General features: G+C 43.2%; 1 protein-coding gene across 1 annotated transcript in view; it reads left to right on the plus strand.

Moving 5' to 3' along the window:
- MYBBP1A (MYB binding protein (P160) 1a) overlaps positions 1 to 19,182 on the plus strand; it is a 62,710-nt gene that overhangs the window by 25,505 nt on the left and 18,023 nt on the right. The window lies entirely within an intron of this gene.

Below are 19,182 nucleotides of genomic sequence, written 5' to 3' on the forward strand. Positions count from 1 at the left end.
AAAAAAGAAAGTGAATTAAGCTATTACTAATTTCAGTGGATAGAAGTAAGGATGTGTTACACAAATAGCAAACAAATTACTTGTAAGGCACTACTTGATCCTATCCTCAAGAGACCAGAACAGCATCCCAAGCAGACAGCTTCATTATGTGGGTGTCTTTGCTTCTCCCCAGGGAATAGCATTGTCCTTCTTCCAGGGCTTCCACAGCTACGTGCTCAAGCTTTGTTTCCAGAGCCTGTTTATCTGTGGGTAGGAGGAGTAGGGGAGGATGTGCAGTGTGCTGTGTGTGGGAGACTGGATAGAGAACATGGATATACTACTGTTTAAACAAAGGCAGCATGGAGAGTAAGCTTTGTAAAGCTAGTGGAGTTTGGAGCTGCAGCTTTACCTTTTTTGCACACTGCTTCCTTTTCAGGAATTCTCGCTTCTGCTCATCAAATGTCCAATTTGTCAGGTTTTCAATTAAATTTTCCCATTGATTCTCAATGCAAACATGCTTTGGTGGTATCCTAGGGGGTAGGGTAGGGGCCAAGCTAGGTGGGTGCATGTGGCAAAGTGATGTCATGGGTAAAGCAGGGGGATAACTTCTCTGGAGTCTCTGCAGCTCCTGGCAGCCTCTGGGGGAGTGAGGTGGAGGGGCTCAGCTACCAAAAGGGCTGTCCTAACTCAGAGTCCTGAAGACACCAAAGGTCTTCTGATACTCTGACTTTGGCCAGCCCTGATGGTTGAAAGGTAAGTGGGGTAGTCTCCCATTTTCAGCCCCTGAACACTGGCTTCTAATCATTAAACTAGCTTAATTCCCCTTCTAACACTCCTGTTATTAATGCTGATCATTCTGGCTATGCCTGCTGCATCTGTATGAACAGCTAATCCCTCTGTGATTTTTGACTTCTTGGCTCTGCGCATCCCTTTGTCAGGGAGTCCTCAGGGCCGTGCTGGGTGGGGAGAGCCGTGCTCTGCATGGCAAGGTGGAGGCTCACAGCTCTGGCCAGGTGTCTGATGTTGGCCTGGTAATGGACCCTGGGGCTCTGGCCCAGCAGGGCTGCTGGCCGCTATCCCAACTGGCCTGGGGGAGGCCCTTCCCAAGGGGGTAGGAGAAGCGGATGCGCCTTCAGGTTGAGCTTTTAGGTAGTTTTGAACAAAAGGAAAAGTGGTTCATGAGGAGGATGTAAGGGGGGGTGTTCCTTTTGTGAGAGTAGCATGGAGGCAGGGGGTCTGTTCCATCTCTCCTCTCAGCCAGACTGGTCCCTGAGTTTTTTAAGGCCTTTAAGGCAAGATCTTGTGGCCACTGGTGTACATGTCCAGCTCTTACTTCAGGGGTTTCTGCTCTTGCTGGGGCCTCTAGTGTAAAGTCAAACTTGATCACCGAGTGGTCCTGGTCCATAACCTGGACTAGCCTGGTTGAAGTGATTTGCAGCATGTTTCCCTGTGTGCTCAGTAAGCCACACAGTGTACGGCAAGGCCTGGACCTGCTGGGGCTCTTGTCAAGAAACAGCAAACCCGACCTGTACGTATAAATGTTGTTTCTGTGCCTTCTGTTGTAGGCTGCTGCAGGTCTGTCGAACTCAATTTCTGGGCAGTTGTAACTGAGAGAGGATGCTCTAGGAAATGCAGGAGCCATTCAAATGCTGCTCAGCTGGCATTGGCTTGGAGAGGAGCAGTCTGGCCTCTCCAACCCCAGCCATTTGTTCTGACCCTGGGGATCTCGCTGTCTGGTGCCCAAGTGTTCATGCAGTTACGTCGCAAAATGGACGTGAGGATGGCTGGGCTGAAAACTTACCTTCCCCTTGCACACATACTTTTTTTTTTCTTCCCTTTTGCTGGGTTAAAATTAACTTTTATCAATTCACTGGTCTTGTTCAGGGCGCAGGGACAGTCAGTTCAGGGGCAGAAGTGGCTGGGTGAAAGCTGTGATTTATTTCATCAAATGGCAGTGTTTGTTAACATGAAATGATGGCTTCTGTGAAGTGAGTATGAGAATATTGGAAAGCAGAGTTTGTCTGCGTGGACTGTTGGCTGCAGCTGATGACTCAGGCAACTGGGTCTTGCATTGCTGCAGCCTTTCTGTGCATCCTGTCTCCTTCAGCTGCTCACCTCTGAAACCTGGAGAACATTGAACTCTCAGCAGCAGTGTTGCATCTGTAAAGACAGAGGTGTTTTTAGCTATCGGATGAGTGTTATGTGCCTTTCTGGGAGGTGCATTTCTTTGGCCTGTGTGATTGCTGTAGAGAAGGGTCTTTTGGAGATATCCAAAGGCAGGTGTATCAGAGGGTGCATCTTGATGCAAAGCTTAGCAGAAAAAAAGGAAGCTTTAGAACAAAAGCTTTAGATGGTGTGACTGACGTCGAGTCAGCCCTTTTCCTCTGACACTGTTCCTACATGCCTAAAGCAGCAGTAAGGTTGTTCACCTCCATATTGAAGTAATTTGTGAGATAAAACGAACAACACTTTGGGGGGTGAGAGCTCTTAAGGCAGTTTTAAACCTGGCTCACAGTGATTGGGTTGGTAGGTTTTCCTAGCAGTAAGCTCAACCTGTATAACAAGTTTTAAACTGGAAAGGTGAATTTGCAGTGGTCTTATTGAGACAGAACTTGAAACTGAAGCTTGCACATATGGCCAAGTTCTGTTCCTCTGATGTTACTCCTGGAGCGTAGATGCCTGCAGGAGACAGTAGTACAGCAGTTTCCCTGGAAAAGGAAAGAGTTGGAGAGATTGGTGTAATTTGTGAGTGGGGGAATGAAGGGCAAGGGATGCTTGACCCGGGAAGGGGGGTTGTCATCTCACCCTGAATTCACTTAACTCTTTAAACCTATACATCAGAAATATAAAAGATGAAGAACTATGTGACAGTGGATCTGCAAAATCACCTTGTTTCAGGCGGTTCATGCATCTGAGCTGGACTTCTCACCTTTTGTGAGACCACACTGACTGCAGGACACTATGAATCATATTCTGCCGGTTCAAATGCACTGTGACTTTGGCAGCTGGTGCTTTGAATGCTCAGTGTTACTTGTTGGCTGGCCTATTTTTCAAACTGCATTTCTTGAAGTGTGGAGCTAAAGACGACTGCTGTCCCAAAGGTGCCTGTGTACAAGTTAAAATGCTTCAGGCTTTTAAAAAATGAACACACTAATGTTTGAATGTCTTTCATTTATTGAACTGAGAAATGTGGTGGGTTTTGCTGTGGTTTGTTGGGTTTTTTGTTTTGTTTTTTTTTACTACAGTAGTAGTCAGGATCTTTTTCCTAAACTCTTGTTGATCCTTGCTTTCCCATATGTATAAGTTAAACCAACATATAACTTGAAGCTGCACTGTCTTCTCAGAATATGGCCTGCCTCATGCCTGTGATCTACAGTAGAAAGAAGTGAATAGAAACTATATGAAATCACTAGATTGTAAGCAGCTACTGTGAAGCTTTTCAAGAGGACCTTTAGTGTGTGGGAAGTGCTACAAGTTAAAGTAAAAAAGAAAGAAGGTGGTAAAGAAATTTTTGGGGTAGTCTAATCCAGCTTGTTGGATGCAGTTCTGAGGACCGAGGTCCTGAAAATCAGTCACACTATGACCTTGTACTTGCTGTAATGGCCAGCATAAATGTCTTCAGTGGTAGGAAAATGGGCCCAGTGCACCACAATCTTTTTGTACATATAGGCAGATTTGATAGCTTTCTCTTACCGACAAGGTGCTTACACCTGCGTAAAGTGTAGCTAACATTTCTAGAACCAGTACCTACATGCATACCTGCATACATACATATGCTCTATGTAGCTTAGGCACAAATGGCAGCTAGGGATACAGTCTTCAATGCTAAGACTAGTATGGGAAAATGACAAGTCATCAAAAATGGAGCTTGTATTATACCTTTGAGTTGACCTAGTGCTAATGAATTGTGTTAAGCTTCTGGCACAGATGATCCCATTGGCACTGCAAAGCCTTGCAATTAGCCAAGCAGAATGTGTGTGGTGCTAACAGGTGGGGGAAGCTTGTGCTGTTTTGTTGACTAAGGATGTTGCTGTCAGTCTGATGTCTTCCACAAGCACTAAACACATTCTGTCAAATTCTGTTTAGAAAGAAAATGTCTGTGCGGTTGTTCTCACTTCCTCCTTTCTTAATGCAATTTGATCTTACTACTGCAATTGTTTTCCAGGAGACCTTGACCTTCAAATTACTTCCTTGTGCCTTGTTTCAGTGGGTGCAGTGTTGCTTTTTCAATACGCACAAAAGGCTTATTTTTTTGGCTTGTGCTGATGGAGCGTAAATCAAGGATCAAGATGTGTTTAATTTAATAATTGTTGCATGACTCAGCTACATACCAGAACCCTCCTGAGCCTTAGGTGAGGAATGTCTTCCTGGTTTATTTTTAGCAGCATCAGTATGAGCATAGCTACAGTAACATCTAGTTCTGTAATTGTGTGGTCTTATGCTGTCACTCTGATGCTGTTACAGCACAAACCCCTTGGTGGTATATTGTTAATTGTGGTGAGGTTCTTACTGCAGTGCCCCCACCCACCCATTCGTATACATGGTGGGACTGCCAGAGGACTGCATGAGTCTATTAGCTAATGCTTCTACCCTAAAAACCTTGTTAGTCTGAGGATCAGGTGAAGAAGGAAAATGTGTGGCTGGTTGCATTGCGGGTACCCAGGCTTACTGCTGATGCAGGCTTCTGGAGGCAAGTGCATATTCCAAGTGGAATCAGGCTGAAGCACAGCCTCTCTGGAAGCCTGGACTGGAACAACCATGCTTTTCCCTGAGAAATCCAGCTTGTTGACCAGTGGTACTGGAACCAGTTTGGAAAGGAAGACTTGTAAATGAAACATCCACTGCTACCATGCGTAAGGTGTTGTTCCCATCTCACTTGTATTGGCAGACACTTAGACCACTTCTAGTCTGTAACTTTTTCCTAGGGTTTACACAAATTATTTGATACCTGTCCTTTGTCCTTTTCCTTTGGGAAAGGCACTAGGAGTATACATTTCAACACAATTACTAAGAGCCTTTGCAATTATTTTTGTACTGTGGTCACACATCAGTTTGAATACATTCCTGCCTTCTTATTTACATTTAAAGCTATATTGATTGAGGATGTTGCAGTAGCTGGGAGCATAATGATGCTATATTTGTCCATCAAGTGAGTTTACTTTGTATGATTTGGCTAGAACTCTACAAAGCTGATGTAAGTGCAGAGCCGTCATGAAACTAATAAAAGTCATTTTACTTAGTGTGGAGATGAGAATGGACACTGAGACAGAGTTCCAAATGTCATCTTATGTCATATAGATTCATTAATATTTAAAAATGTGTTTTTATAAAGCAGTCTGTGACAAGGAACCCTTTAAGATCTATCTAATAGAGAGTGTATTTTAGGTAAGTTGCTAATTAATCTTGGTGCTTTGGCAGTCTCCCCAAAGGGATCAAACTTACATAGACATAATTTTACAGAACTGAAGCAATTCTGTGCCAGAGCTGCCATCAGCAGAAGAGTAAAATATGACCCCAAAGTCCTGCCAAAGAGGTCTTGGCTGGTTGACAGTTATCCTTCTGAATGGTTTATGTTCCATGTAAATATCTAAGTTAAAAAGTAATTAAACTTTAATACAGCAAGAACAGTAAAAGCACTGCAAAGCATCAGAAGCCAGCACCCCTCTGTGTGTATGTTTGGGAGTATTCCTCCTCATGCTGTGATAGATGAATGGATTGCTACATTAATGCGCTGTGCCTTGCCTGCATTCTCACAGATAGTGTCCAGCAGGTGGTATAGGAAGGACTTGTTATGGAATATTTTGCATAAGCTGTTACTAGTAGTGAAGCAAAATAAACCTCCCCAGATAAGTACCGGTACCAGTTCACCTCTACCTCCTTTGCATCAGAAATGAGAACCAGGCTGCTGGTGCTAGCTAAGCAGTACGCCATGACTGAAACGTACCATTCCTGCAAAGCATCCTCCATCCCCTCGGCAGAGGTAGGACATGCTGTGCCTGTGTCCTCTACAGAGGTGTTACTAGGGGGAGGGCTCGTCCCAGGGTCCGGCTGAGGTGAGCAGACCTTCAGAGGCTAGGTTACCCACAGGCAGCGATAGCCTCTTCTGTGATAGCGTTACAGTGGCTGTTGTCTGTAGACTTCGTCCTTTTTGTCTTCCTCTGTTCAGTATGCACCCTCTCTTCAATGAAGAGAAATCATTTGCAGCTGGAAAATGTGTGTCAAACTGACATGCTTTGGCTCCAGTCAGTGTCCTGCTCCTGTTCGTGTTTTTTTTGTGTGTGTGTAAGGAGATGGTCAAGGAGATCCTGTGTTTTGCAAGATAAAGCTGAGCTATGGGTGGGCTCTTGCACATATTTGAGCTATCTGATCATGAGCCAGCAAAGCCCTATGACATGTACTAGCCCTAGGTATGTAAACTGTCCCTCTGAAGTTGAAGGGGAAACGGTTGAATGCTTAAGTGCTTTGCTGGGTCAGGGCCAGAGTGTTCTACATTTTTGTGCAGAGATTTTTAATTCTTAGACCTTTAGGATGGTTGTGGATGTTGATTATTGTGTCCCAGCCTTTCATTTTTGAGAGCATCTGTTGCATTGGGAGAGCTCAAAGAAACTATCTTCCTTTGGTGAGTTGGAGGACATTGACAGCATCTATAGTCTCTGATGTTCTTTGGAAAGGTGTTTGATGCCATAGTAAAATGTAGCGCTCTCTGAAGAACTGCTTTATAAGCCATGTTTCTGTCTCCCTTTCCTCTCACTTGTGTGACATGGTTGAAAATTTAAAAAGATCTGTTTAAATTTTTCAGGTCCTCCTGGCTGCGTTTAAACTGAGAGCTTGAAATCCCATGGCATGAGTTTTTACTTGTATTTACATTGAGAACTTTGTGTGCTCGTGGTGTATTCAGTTGAACAAGGGACCCCTGTCGCTGAGTCTGCAGGGTCCCTTTGGAACATCATGCATGTTAATAGCATGAATTTTTTCTGTCATACTTGTTTTTTTGTTGTATTTCTTGGTGCCTTTTAATGGCCCGTGTCTTTTGCGAAAAGTGTCTAGCGGATAGATGCCTGCATTGCCCACATACAAATCCATAATGATACCAGGCATTAATTGACTGGGACAGAGAAACTGCCCTGTTAGCAGTCCCAGTCTTTATATTCCACCATACTCAGTGCAGCACAAACAGAGCATGAAAAAGCTCCTACTTGCCTCTATATTCTGATTCTAGAGATACAGACTGTGTTTATTCTGCTCGCTACTGTTGAGCTGATTGTGTTGATGATCATGTAGCAAATTCTCAGTAATGGAGGAAACATTCTAGTCTGTTGCTGGGAAGAAATACGAAAATTAAAAGGTCACATACGCTCTAGTTGTTACTGTAGAGACAGCTGCTGGCAAGAGCTCCCCAAGGATGGGACTGATCAGTAGCATTAACAGCCCTGCATATCGGATGGACTTGCTGAGTTAGATGTATACCATATTGCAGTGATTTTCCAAGACTGAGTAATTTCCTAGCCTACTAAATTAAACTTGCCATCTGACACATGGGGGGTTGATAGTTTTTAAAAAGAGAGTGAACCACCCAAGTGTGTTCTGCTCAGCCTGACAAACATAGCCCCTTCGACAATTTGATGAGTAGATATTTATGAGGAGCAAATGGGAAAAGTTTGCTTGGAGGCAAGGTCATTGCCATGTATTCAATAACAGCATAACAAAAACAAAAGGGGAAGAAAAGTCTGGTTGTGTTGAAATTGGTGACTCTCTCAGTCATATGGGCTCAACTTATATTCATGCTACAAAATAATTACAAAAACATTAGGATAGAATCCGGTTTTGTTGAAGTTCTAGGTAATGATTTTTGCTGTGTTTACAGTGGGCTATTGGATCTTGGTTTGGAAATAGTAGCAAGCGTGTTGGAAGGGTGTTTTGTTGGCAAGTGAAGAAAGATTAGGGCTTCTGCAGCGTAAAATGAAATGCCAACCTGGGCTATATTCACTGAAAAGGATGTTCTTAAGAGTACAAAGTGGTAGGTCCCTTTTTGTTGTTGTTTGGGGGTGCAGCAGGAATGGGGTTTGGCTGTTTCTGCTTTCCCTTGGCTTGTATTAAAATGCCACTCTGCAAGAGTTAAAGCACAAGAAAGGAGTTTGGATTTCTCTGCAGGATTTCTCAGCAGCCTCCTAGCAGACAGAATAGGGTCTTAAGCCACGTGCAGTCTGTCATGTCATGGTGCTTCTCTCAGTGGATTCTGCAAAATGAAAAGGTCTGCTGGCGAGTGTCTGAATTGATGAATCTACAAAGTTCAACCCAGTACAATTTCCAACTTTTTTTTTATTTTTGCTTAGCAATGCTGTTTATTTCAATGTTCCAAGCTAACAAATTTTACTGATGTGTGAGTACTTTTTTTTATACTTCTTGAAAGCTAAACTTCAATAGTTGACGTTTGAGTGAATTGGAATTCTAATTTCTTATTATCTGCTGATAAATGTTCTCAGAAGATGAAAACCTTTGTCCTTGCAACATCAAGACTGGTCTAGTGAATCAGGGACAGCAGCTAAAAGGCACGCAGTGCCTAGGCAGCATGGGGGTTTTTTTGAATGCACACTGCTCTTAAATCTCCTAAATTATTAAATTTGACTTTAGCAAAGTCTCCTTAAATAGGCTGCATTATGCGGTAGCTGCCTTCTGAATAGCCTAAAGAAAATCCTATTGCATGTCTCTCCTGAATTGAGGAAAACTGGTTTTGTTGTGCAGAGGAGACATCTGGCTTAGAAAGTGTTGGGAGGAGCAGGCAGGAGACAGAACTGGAGGGGACAGTTTTGGTCTTAACCAACATGTGCAAGTAACTTGAGGTGTCAGTGGAGCTTCTTGATGTTTCATAATACAATGTGTAAGCATGTAAAATAAAAATTGACAAAATGAAAGCTTTGGAAAAAGGTTGGGTTTATTTTTCAAGAGGAAAGTCAGGGTCAGAAGAAAGGATAGTGCCCCAGATGATTTTGCAAGAGGTTTCTTGATATTTGGTAATGTTTCTTTGAGCCTCAGCTACTGGGACATTCTGTGAGAATCTGATTTCTTAAAGAAAAGAGTATTTCTTTCTTTGGTGTTTAGAGTGAGGAGCTTGTAAAAACGAAGTGGAAATGCTCCAAAATAAACAGGGCCATATTAAGAAACAAATTGTCTTAGTTTTTTTTTTTTTTAAATTGTGACTTTGTTCTTAACTTGGGAGAGAAGTGTATTTGCGAGTGGAGAGGGAAATGGGCATGTTTCCTGGTTATTATTTTTTTAATGTGGGAAGGGAGTGACTTGGATGCATTGCCCAGAATCCGTTGCTGTTCTTTTCTCCTCTGGTCTCAGTATGCGCTGTGGTACCAATGTTCCCCAGCAAAGTTTCAGTCCTGTAATTGGGCATTATGGAAAGAGGAAGAAAACATCAGTGCTTATGGGTGCTAATCCATGTTCTGCTACCATTTATCTTCAGTTCTCATGGCTCACTTACTTATGGCATCTTTTTATTTTTCAAGAATTTAGGACAATAAATACTGACTTTTTTTTTTGGAGGGAAGCATTAAGACTGATTGGCCTTTCTGATATGGTGAGTGGCTACCCCTGGGAGAAATTAATCTCTGTGTTCACCAAAGCAGCAGACCAATATATGGGTTGTTTTGTATGGGTTGCTGTGTCCTGAGGGTCTGCCTGTCTGCTTCTGGTGAAAGAAGAGCACAAGGTAAGTAATGTCTTCCCCAGCCCTGAATGCTCACTAGATGTATCTTTGTTGTATGCAAATGAAACATTCAAAGCTAGTATCTAATACCATCAGCCAGGCCTGGCCCAGGAGTCCAGTGTGTTATCTTCATTGTTCGTTGTTTTGACTGCCCAATTGTCCTGCAGACCCTTCCTCTCAGGCAGAAAAGAAAGCCTGCCAGTGAAGCCCAGTATTTAATGTGCAGATACCCTCTGAAAAATTGCAGTGTCAAATCTTCTCCCTGTGTGTACTGACTCATCTCTACTGCCTTTAAAATCTAGCAACATCTTATTTCTGTCACTGGTTCTTGTTAGATTGTGGTGACCGTAGGAGGGAGCTTTGATTTTTTTTTTTTTTTTTTAATCATTTTTTAATGATTTTTTCTCCCCTCCTTTCCCAGCTGCCAACAGAACAGTGCTGAAGGAAGCAGCTGTACGTGTGCCCACTTGCATTGGGCACAAATGTCCTGTTGCAGTGAGAAGGCTCTCACAAATGTGCTCCTCTGGTTAGGCAAGTGCAAGATGAGGCTTTTGCTCTACCAAGAACATCTTCCAGAGCACTGTTTGCAGAGGAACCAAGTGTGGAAAAAATCCACTTCTCAGCAGCAGTGGAGAGAACGTGATTTGCAGAGTCCCTGGTTAAACAAATTAAGTAATGATGTTTCAGGGCATGAAGAAACCTGTGTGTAAGTGAATACTGTATATATGCCCTGGTCTGCAGGCAGGCTGCTCCAGTGTCTTGACTGCTAGTCCTGGGTTTTCTGCTGGCTCAAGTACATTTAAAAAACCGTACCAGTGTGACTTTGTCAGTGAAGGCAATGACTATTTTTACCTGTAGGGCTAAGGCTGACATAACTCGTGTAGGTGCAGCTGCATTACATAAAGGTGGTTTCTATGGGGTGTAGCTCATTCCACATTTTCAGCCAGACTGAGCGGTGGTGGTTTAAGTGCTTGTGTCTTGCAATAGCTGTTTTCATGTTGTGGAGGAGGAGGATGTGCCAGCATAGCTAATGTGATAAAACTTTCTGTAGTATAGACAAGTACTCAGTAGCAGCAGAATGAAGTTAACAGCCCATCTGATCGATGCGACAGCTGCTGTTCAGAACCTTGGGAACAGTAGTAGAATTCTATAGGTTTCTTAACTTCTCATTGCTTCTGCTTAAAGCAGGACATCTGAGCCATGGGTGAAGAGGTTTATGAAGAATAATAAAAATAAAGAGGAGAGGAGAGTCAGCAGGAGGGGTAGAAAGATGGTGATTTCTTCACAGTCAGTTTTGTCTCAATTGCTGTCTTCCAGGGAGCTTTGTTCTTTTTCAGTAAGCAAGGTAGTAAAACCTCAAATCCAAAAGCAGAGCTTCCAAAGTGGGGACCAAGATCTGAGTCTAGCACCACATCCTGTGCATTCAGTTTTCCCCTGCTTGCAGGCATTTTAGCAAGAGATTTCCACCATCCCTGAGTCATTGGTGTTGAGCCTCTCTCGTGGAGGTGAGAGACCCAATTCACCTGCTACCTAGCAGGTGATGAGCAGGTGATTGCTCTTCCATTTTTGCCATTGCTGAGATAGTGACTGGGAAGTTGGCCCACACTGGGAATTACTGGGGTCATATGTTCCAGCAGCTTAAGAGAACACACAAACCCATAAGTTCACAAACTACTGTTTAGCTTTTTTAGAAACTAGCTAGAGAGGGGGATGTTGGCTGTTTCAGAGGTTTGGAAATAAAAATTAACATAAAAACCCCACAAGCCCAACAGACTTCATTGATAATTTTTTGCACTCAACAAGGCTTAAACAGATAATTTACATGATGATGATCAAATGAGCAAAATGTGTCTCTTGTGTGACAATTATTTTCAATGTGCTAATATACAAGCTGTTGTGAGTTGTTCAGAGGTTCCCGGATGGAAAGCATCCTGCCGTATCTGTGGAAATCTGCTTTTTTACTAGGAAGGAAGAACAGGTACAATCTACTTTGCATAAAACTGGGTTGCAGTGCAGGTTGGCTTATTCTAAAACACTGAAAATTGCAAGAGCTTGATGACCTAGGGTGTTTGGTGGGAGTACACTGAGTAAGATTGCCTTTCTTGCCCAAGGTTGTAAAATGTGATGTAGGTGTCAGTTAAATGCTTTACATGTTGTAATTAACTAGCCGTGCAAAATTTTTCTCATCCATTTGTTGCAGGAACTTAATCTAAGCTGTAAAATGTCATTTGTTTTGATCACTTTTTGGCAAGGAGAATTTTGTTCCTGGGCTTGTAAATCTATTTGCTGTTTTTTTGGCAAGGCCAGACTGAGGGAGGGCTGGGAGGAAACTCTTCTGGCCTGGAGCATGGTATTTGGTATACAGGGAAGGTATGGGAGCAGGGGGTAGCGGTTGATGGGTGGGGGTTTCTGGTCAGCGTTTACTTCTGCTGCATTATTGTGCCTTGTCTGTTCCTGGAGGCAGGAGGGCAACTTTGCAGACTTGGGAACTGGCATCTGGGAGGACAATTTCTGTGCCGGCCAAGTTGTATCCTGCTCACGTGCTGCCTGCCTCAGACAACAATATTGGACCTTGTCGAGGCTGGCTGAGGGGGCGTCTTGAAAGAGCCGATTGATTAGTCTGAAGACATTGGATTGTAGCAGCAAATATTGAATTTGGCTGCTGCGCCCGCTGATCATGCAGAAGAGATTTTCACGGTCTTTCCTGGGCCAGCATGAGCTCTCTCTGACTGGGCTTGCAGGCACCAGGAGCCTGTCTGGTGACGGATAACGTGGCTTTCCTGCTGAGAGCCTGCCGCGCGGCCTAGGCACCGCGCTGCGGCAGTGCTGTCCCGCAGGCCCCGTTCCGCCCGTGTCCCTGTGTGCAATGGGCCCTGCAGACAGGAGCTCTGCACAGCAGGCTTCCTCACGCTGGCTGCTGCGGCGTGGGGCACGGCAGGGCTTCTTCGTGGGGCACGGCAGGGCTTCGAGCTCCGCTTGAGCCTGGCAATGTCTCTGGGCTAGGCAGGACAGGGGAGGCAGCCGGGAACAGGGTGCAGGGGAGGCACTCACTGGGTCCCTTAATCAGAGGGGACAACAGGGTAAATTTGGGGTGAAAGTAGATGTCTAATTTATGATGCCGCCTTGGAGCATTGGCAGCACATTTTTAAAGCAAGAAATAGTGTCCTGGCATGGGCAGTTCTGCATAACCAAACATGGCAGCCGTGTTGTTGTAGCAGTCCTGCTTATCCCAGAAGGCACTAGCACTTTCTACTCTGAACCCTTTTAGGTAGCTGCTAAATGAGAATCTTGGCTCTACTGCTTGTGTGCGCCTTGTTTCAGCACTGGTGAGGAAGTTAAAAATTAATTTTCGTTCTCAAAAATAGTTTTCTTAAGCCACGGCCAGGGCTTTGCCTTACCCTCCCTTCCCCTTGAATTTGAAACTTATATGGAATGTGCGTGTGTGTGCAAGCCATGTGTGAAATACTGTAGTTACAGCTTGTGGATTGAGGAAAATTGATTTGGCAAATGTTTCTTAATGACTTCTGGTTTTCACTTTTTACATCTAAAGCCTTCAAATAAGTTTTGTATGTTTTAAGTAAATAATTGGCGTTTGGTGCTTGTTCAGTGAGGATACTTGTTAAGGATCTTGAAGGATAATTTTTTGTTTGTCCTTAACTTTGGAAAGAATCCTTTTTTTCCCTCTTCTCACCTCCCCCAGAGAATTTGCAGCTTGGTCCTGTTGAGGTTAACAGGCTGTGTGAAACTCCAGAGTTTTAAGTTAGTCACAAGTTTAAGTTCTCTGTTAAATATTGTCATGGCAGTTCTCAGCCAAGAAGCCTGTCTTGCCCGCAGTGTTGGAGTGCTCAGTCTTTTATAATTCTGATTATAATGTGTCAAGGAAGGTTAGGAAACTTGCATATATATAGCATACATCGAAATGCCATTGCTTCTGAACAGCCTGCTGTGAATTTGCTGTATGGAACAGGGAGTGCCATTGTTGTGGGCCTTATTCTCCTTCCCCTCTCATAATTTGTCCTTCTGAGTAAGCTTCTAGTCTGTTCCTAACTTGGACTCTGCCTGCCAAACTGTTATCAAGCAGACTTGTAGCTTACAGGCTCAGAAATGCTCAAATGCATGAAACAAATGTGGTAGAGAAATGAAAAGCAAGCCCTGAAACTCAAGACTGCTCTGTTGGAGCCTTTCTCTCCATCCCACACCCAAAGTAAACGTAAAAATAGAGTAGTTTAACTGTGGGAGCAGAAATGGGGGTAGATGGGCACTTGCTTCATGCCTTTGCATGCTGTTTTGTTTTCTTTTGCAAAAAGCTTTGGTGGTAATTGGAAGAGACTTTTGCTGTGGTGCTCTGGATATCCTGCCCTGTAGTGATAAATGACAGGCTATGCTCCTATAACCAACAGTCCTGTCAGCTGGAGCTTGCTGTGGGTTTGGGTTTTTGGGGGGTGGGGGTGTGTGTTGTTTTTTTGTTTGTTTCTTTAAACATGTAACAAATTGCAGATAGCTGAGGAATTTATTTCATAGCTTGACTATTTCTTAAAATTCAAATAATGCTTATTTAGAATTGCGCATATTCTTGGCATATGTTCTCTTATCCCAGCTTTCCTGGTAGCATTTGTCACAAATGCAGTATGTGATTCATGTGATTGCAGTCTCAAAGGGCTTGGTAGGTAAGAATTTCTAGAAGTGCAATTATTTTTTGCCATATCCCTATGGTTGTAGAATAGTCTTAATGCTGAGGATTACATACTGAGAGCTGCTGTTTTATAATATGTGCTGGCACTGAATCAGATGTGCTGGCAGGTTGTGCTGTAGCTTTGCTGCTGTAGCATGTATGCCAGAAGGGAGACATCAGTGCTCTGAAATACCAGTAGCCTGTGTGGTGTGATACCACCTGTATATTTTTGTCTCCTGGACTTCCAAGAGCAGTGAAATGATGATAGCACTAAAGCTCCTGATGCTTCTTCAGTTCTAAAAATACATGAGTTGCACAAACTTGTAATTTTCCAGGTAATGTTTTCTTTTTTTATATATATATAATACATATATAAAGGGAAAAAGAAGTTCTTGCCACACTGGTGACATGCTTCATGTTGATAAAACTGTGTCCACGATGCAAAAATGATAGGCATAAGATGGAGAAAATCCATCTTGATGTCTTTGGTGAGCATTTAAACTCCCCACAGCTTCTGTTATAATGTGCAGGGAGGTCTGATGTAACTCAAATACTGTCCTGGGTCAGACCTAATGAGACATTTCTGCCCTGCCATATGCTTCAGGGAAGCCAGTTAAACTTACTGCCTCTCTCCTGTAAGCTGGAAATGCCATGAGGGAATTTGGAAGGGTTAATCAGCTGTAGCCTGCAAGCTGCTTTGAGATCGTGTGACAAAATGGCTGTGTGAAAACTCAGACTTGGTGTTTGGTGTGTTTGCAGTGTGGGCACATCTTCAGTTTCTTGCTCCTCTGATGGTGGCAGTGGGTGACTGCTGATTTCAGTGTCTTTTCTCATGGGAGTGTGTCTGTGTGGTATCTCTTTTTTCACTTGCTTGCAAAGCCACCTCCAGCCAGCCTCCTAAAACACTTGGGACTGAGAAAAACATTTATTTTCTCATTAGAAACAAGTGTCTTCCTATTAACAATGCGCTTTTGTTTGAAAACCAATGCTGAATTTAGGTCACGCCTTCATCTCTTCAGCATTGCAAACAGAATCTATACATCATTGCAAAGGCTTGTTTGGTTTTGGCTTTTCTCTTTCACAACTGCAGTGATTGAAAGACATCTTGATCTATTCCCCTCCATCCAGCTCACCTGGTGGTGAGTCACCTGGATGGTGACTGGGCAGAGCTGCTGTTCTGACCTACATGGCTACTATGCCTCTGCTAGATATTTGCTTTCAATAAGAAGACAGTGGCTGAATTGGTAGGGGTTAATCCATTGCTTGCCATTTTAAATAGTCAGGCTGCATGTCTTGTCCTTTACTGCAAAGGGTAAAGGTAGGTTGTATAATCCAGCAACCTGCCAGCTTGCACTCCTTTTTAGCATCTAAATAAGGTAGGTGAACACTTCTGGGAATTACCAGCACATCTCGGTTACTGCAGTGAGCATGTTTACTATTTCAGAAAGAAACCTTGACCGTTTATACTGAATGGCATTTTGTGTAATCATTGTAGATAAGAAAGTAATAAACAAAGCTGGCAGAAAATCACAGGGTCAGCACTGCAGTTAGTTATAGTTTGTTCTCTTCTCCCACATGGACTGATAATGAGCGTTTCTGCCTCATTTAGTCATATGCTTGATAGATGCATGCGGGAGTGTATGTATGTATCCACTATCCTTGCTTGAATAGACTTCACTTGTATTTATTTTTGTACTATTTTATGGTCTTCCTTTTTGAAAACTGACATTAAGGAGAAAATGTTTCGATAAGGCAACTGGATGGCTCCTAGGGCACAGGATGGGTTGTAGCATTCTCCTCCACTCTTAATTAAAAAGCTCTAATGTGGCTGTCAACTGCTTGTAACTATTCTCACACATTCTCATTTCAGAGATTGTGCATATGGGGGGATGACAGCTTTCTCTTCTGAACTGGACTGGAGTTTGGTAGCTGGGACTTTTGGGTCTTCTGCTATTTTTGTCCATTTATGGACTGTTGATAGTACTTGGCTCTCTCAAAGGGCTGTCATGAACACAGCAGGCTTGACTTGGCACTGAGAAAATGCAGAGAATCCTCTATGATATACTTGGGAACAGTATTGTTCTGGCAGCTTCCAAAATTGCCAAATGCTTGTAAGACATTTCAAAATACCAGTGATGCTGGGGAGGGCAGGAGGGAGAGGGACAGAACTGGGTAGTTGTTGAGCTCTGGGTCTATGCTGAATTTTGTGGCAGTACTTTCCAAACTTCAAATTGCTGCTTGTCTGTGATGTGATGGTAAAACATGCAGCTGGTCCCTGTATCATGTATAAAAGACACATCGTGAACATGTTAAGGGTAAATGATGGACTGAGAAATCACGGGCGTTGGTCATGTTCTGATGCAAAAGAGTTGCACTAGCTGGGGTGGCTTGGCTCCTCCTAAGGTGTTCTGTGTGTGGCCTTGTACTTCAAAAGTCTTGGTGAGGAGGTAGGAATTGGTTGTTTGCGTAAGGTCAGTGCCTCCTTTAGTGAGCAGGTCCCAACTGCTTCTGAGGAAGCTGTAAGAAAGTAAACAGCAATCAGACATGCGATGCGTGTATTGGGAAAGTTGCTTTTTTCTATTGCTCAGCAAGGAGAGGACTTGCATCTTTGAGTGCAATCTTGTAAAATGCTGCTTTGTATGTTTTTTAAATGTGTGTGAGTGAAAACATCTTGCATGCTTGCATTCATGTAATTTTCTTGCACACGTATTTTCTTGCATGCGTGCGCAGACATGCTAGAACCGCTGTTTCACAGAAGAGAAAATAGGTAGATTTTGTGACTCTTTTTTATTTCTAAAGGATCTTTGTGGATTACTAGTATTGCCATAGGAGCACCACCAAATGGTAGTGTTGTGTGTTTTCAGAAGTGGCTATAGCAATGGGAAGAGCCTCATTCCAGGAGATGGCTTGAAAAATCCTCTGAGCAGCCTCATTTTTTTTGAGGCTGTTTTCATAAAAAACATCATGTGTCTGGGCTCCCAAATATCAAGCTGGTGTGAGATATCAAGATGGGCAAGTAAGATGGCTTGTGGTATCTGGAAACTCTGACTAGCCCTCTAAAGCAGGTGCGAGGGGGAGATGAACATTCGCTTCCAAATGCATAGATGTTCACACCTCTAATATGTCTACTTTCAGCTGCATTGTGTCCATTTATTTGAGAAGTTAAAACAAGGAAAATGAACTGCAAAGAGTCAGCTGTTCCTTTGTGACCTCAAGGAAATGGTTCCTAGAGATCTGACTCACTTTGGATCTTTCCTTACTTTTGCAAAGTGCTCATACTCTTAGCCCTTCTTATATTATGTGATAAAGCATATGTTACCTGGTGAAGCTCCTGGAGGTCATGACAGTGATTCCTCTTTAAGTGTTTAAAATCCTTTTTGCAAATCCTGCCAGGGACTATTCTATGGGGAGCTGTTTCAATCCCTTCCAGCCAGTATGATATTTCTCAGCCCTGACAGATGAATTTGTGGCTGAAAAGCCATTGCTGAAAACTGTTACTTTCCAAGGTGACGTGGCAGCATTGTGGTCCTGGTTGCTAGATAGTTTTCTCTGATACATTTACTTGTTAAGCAATCTTCTGATGACATCCAGGATCCGTTTTCACATGCTGATAGATGCTGTGAGCGAGATGTGATGGCTGCACCTCTTTCTGAAGAAGAAACTTGGTGCCACTCCAGTTTTGGTTTGAACTTGCTGAGATGGGACAGCCTCAGCAGGAGGAGTGAGAAGTGCTGTTTCTTACTGGGTTTACCCTTGGACTGGGATTGAAGAACTGGGTTTTAGTTTTGGTTCTGCTCCTGATTTTTCTGGCTGACTCTGCTGACATCAGTTCCTCTCCCTGTGGTTTAACTTTCGCTATTTAACTATGCAGTTTGCTCTGGAAAAATAGGCTATATGAGAGCTACGTGTTAATAACTAGCTCTAGGAATTCCTAGCTCTAGGAATACAAGAGTCACTGACTCTGTGATGAATATCATAACCTTAAACTACAGCATAGCATGGTACTGGGCACTGAGGACCTTGTAATTATTAGTGTCACGTTTGCTCTCTGACTGAAATGTTCTTAAGCCAAATTTTATTTCAACCCGCAAGTAAATCTTTCATTTTATTTTTATTCTTTCAAATGAGAAAAGTTGTTCATGCTTAGTACTAAATTATCATAGAGTTAAAAAACAATCGGGAAACATAGAATTGTCTTGAGCACAGCAATAGCAATATTTAATTACGTGGAATTCAAAACGTATTTTGTCTTTGCTTGAATCTAATATACAGGCTGGAGGCGTGAAAGCTATGAGTGTGACAAAATTATTAAAGAGTGATAGCACCAGCCAGGATCCTCAGATAACTGGGTGTTGAGTTCCTCATTTATGACACACAGAAGGAAATGTTCAGTGGGTTTTTTTCCTTTCTTTTAAAATAATTTTCAAGCTTAGTGCTTACTGAGGACTAGGTCCCATTCAGGGTCTGTTCTGTCAGTCCAGCATTTGAGTTTCGGGTCTCCAGAACTCCCCTTTCCTTTGGATGAATTTAATTTCTTTCCAGTTCTTTCCTCGTTGACTTGCAGTTCTCCCACCCGCTGCTGACTGGTATGATTCCCAAGCAGGCCCTTATCACTGTTGCCTTTGGTCCTCTGTTTGCCTCTTGAGTAAATGTGTAGTCCTGAGGTACTATCAGGATAGCTTAACAGGACCCTTCTCTGTGCTGTGCACCCACGTGCAGTATGAATGCTTTTGTAATTGTCAAAGAGGAGACGGTGCCTTGAGGTTTATGACCCTGCCTGAGCCTTTCAGAATGAATTATGGCCTTTCATCTACTCTGA

This window comes from Haliaeetus leucocephalus, unplaced genomic scaffold, assembly GCF_000737465.1.
Source record: "Haliaeetus leucocephalus isolate CR32 unplaced genomic scaffold, Haliaeetus_leucocephalus-4.0 Scaffold395, whole genome shotgun sequence".
NCBI lineage: Eukaryota > Metazoa > Chordata > Aves > Accipitriformes > Accipitridae > Haliaeetus > Haliaeetus leucocephalus.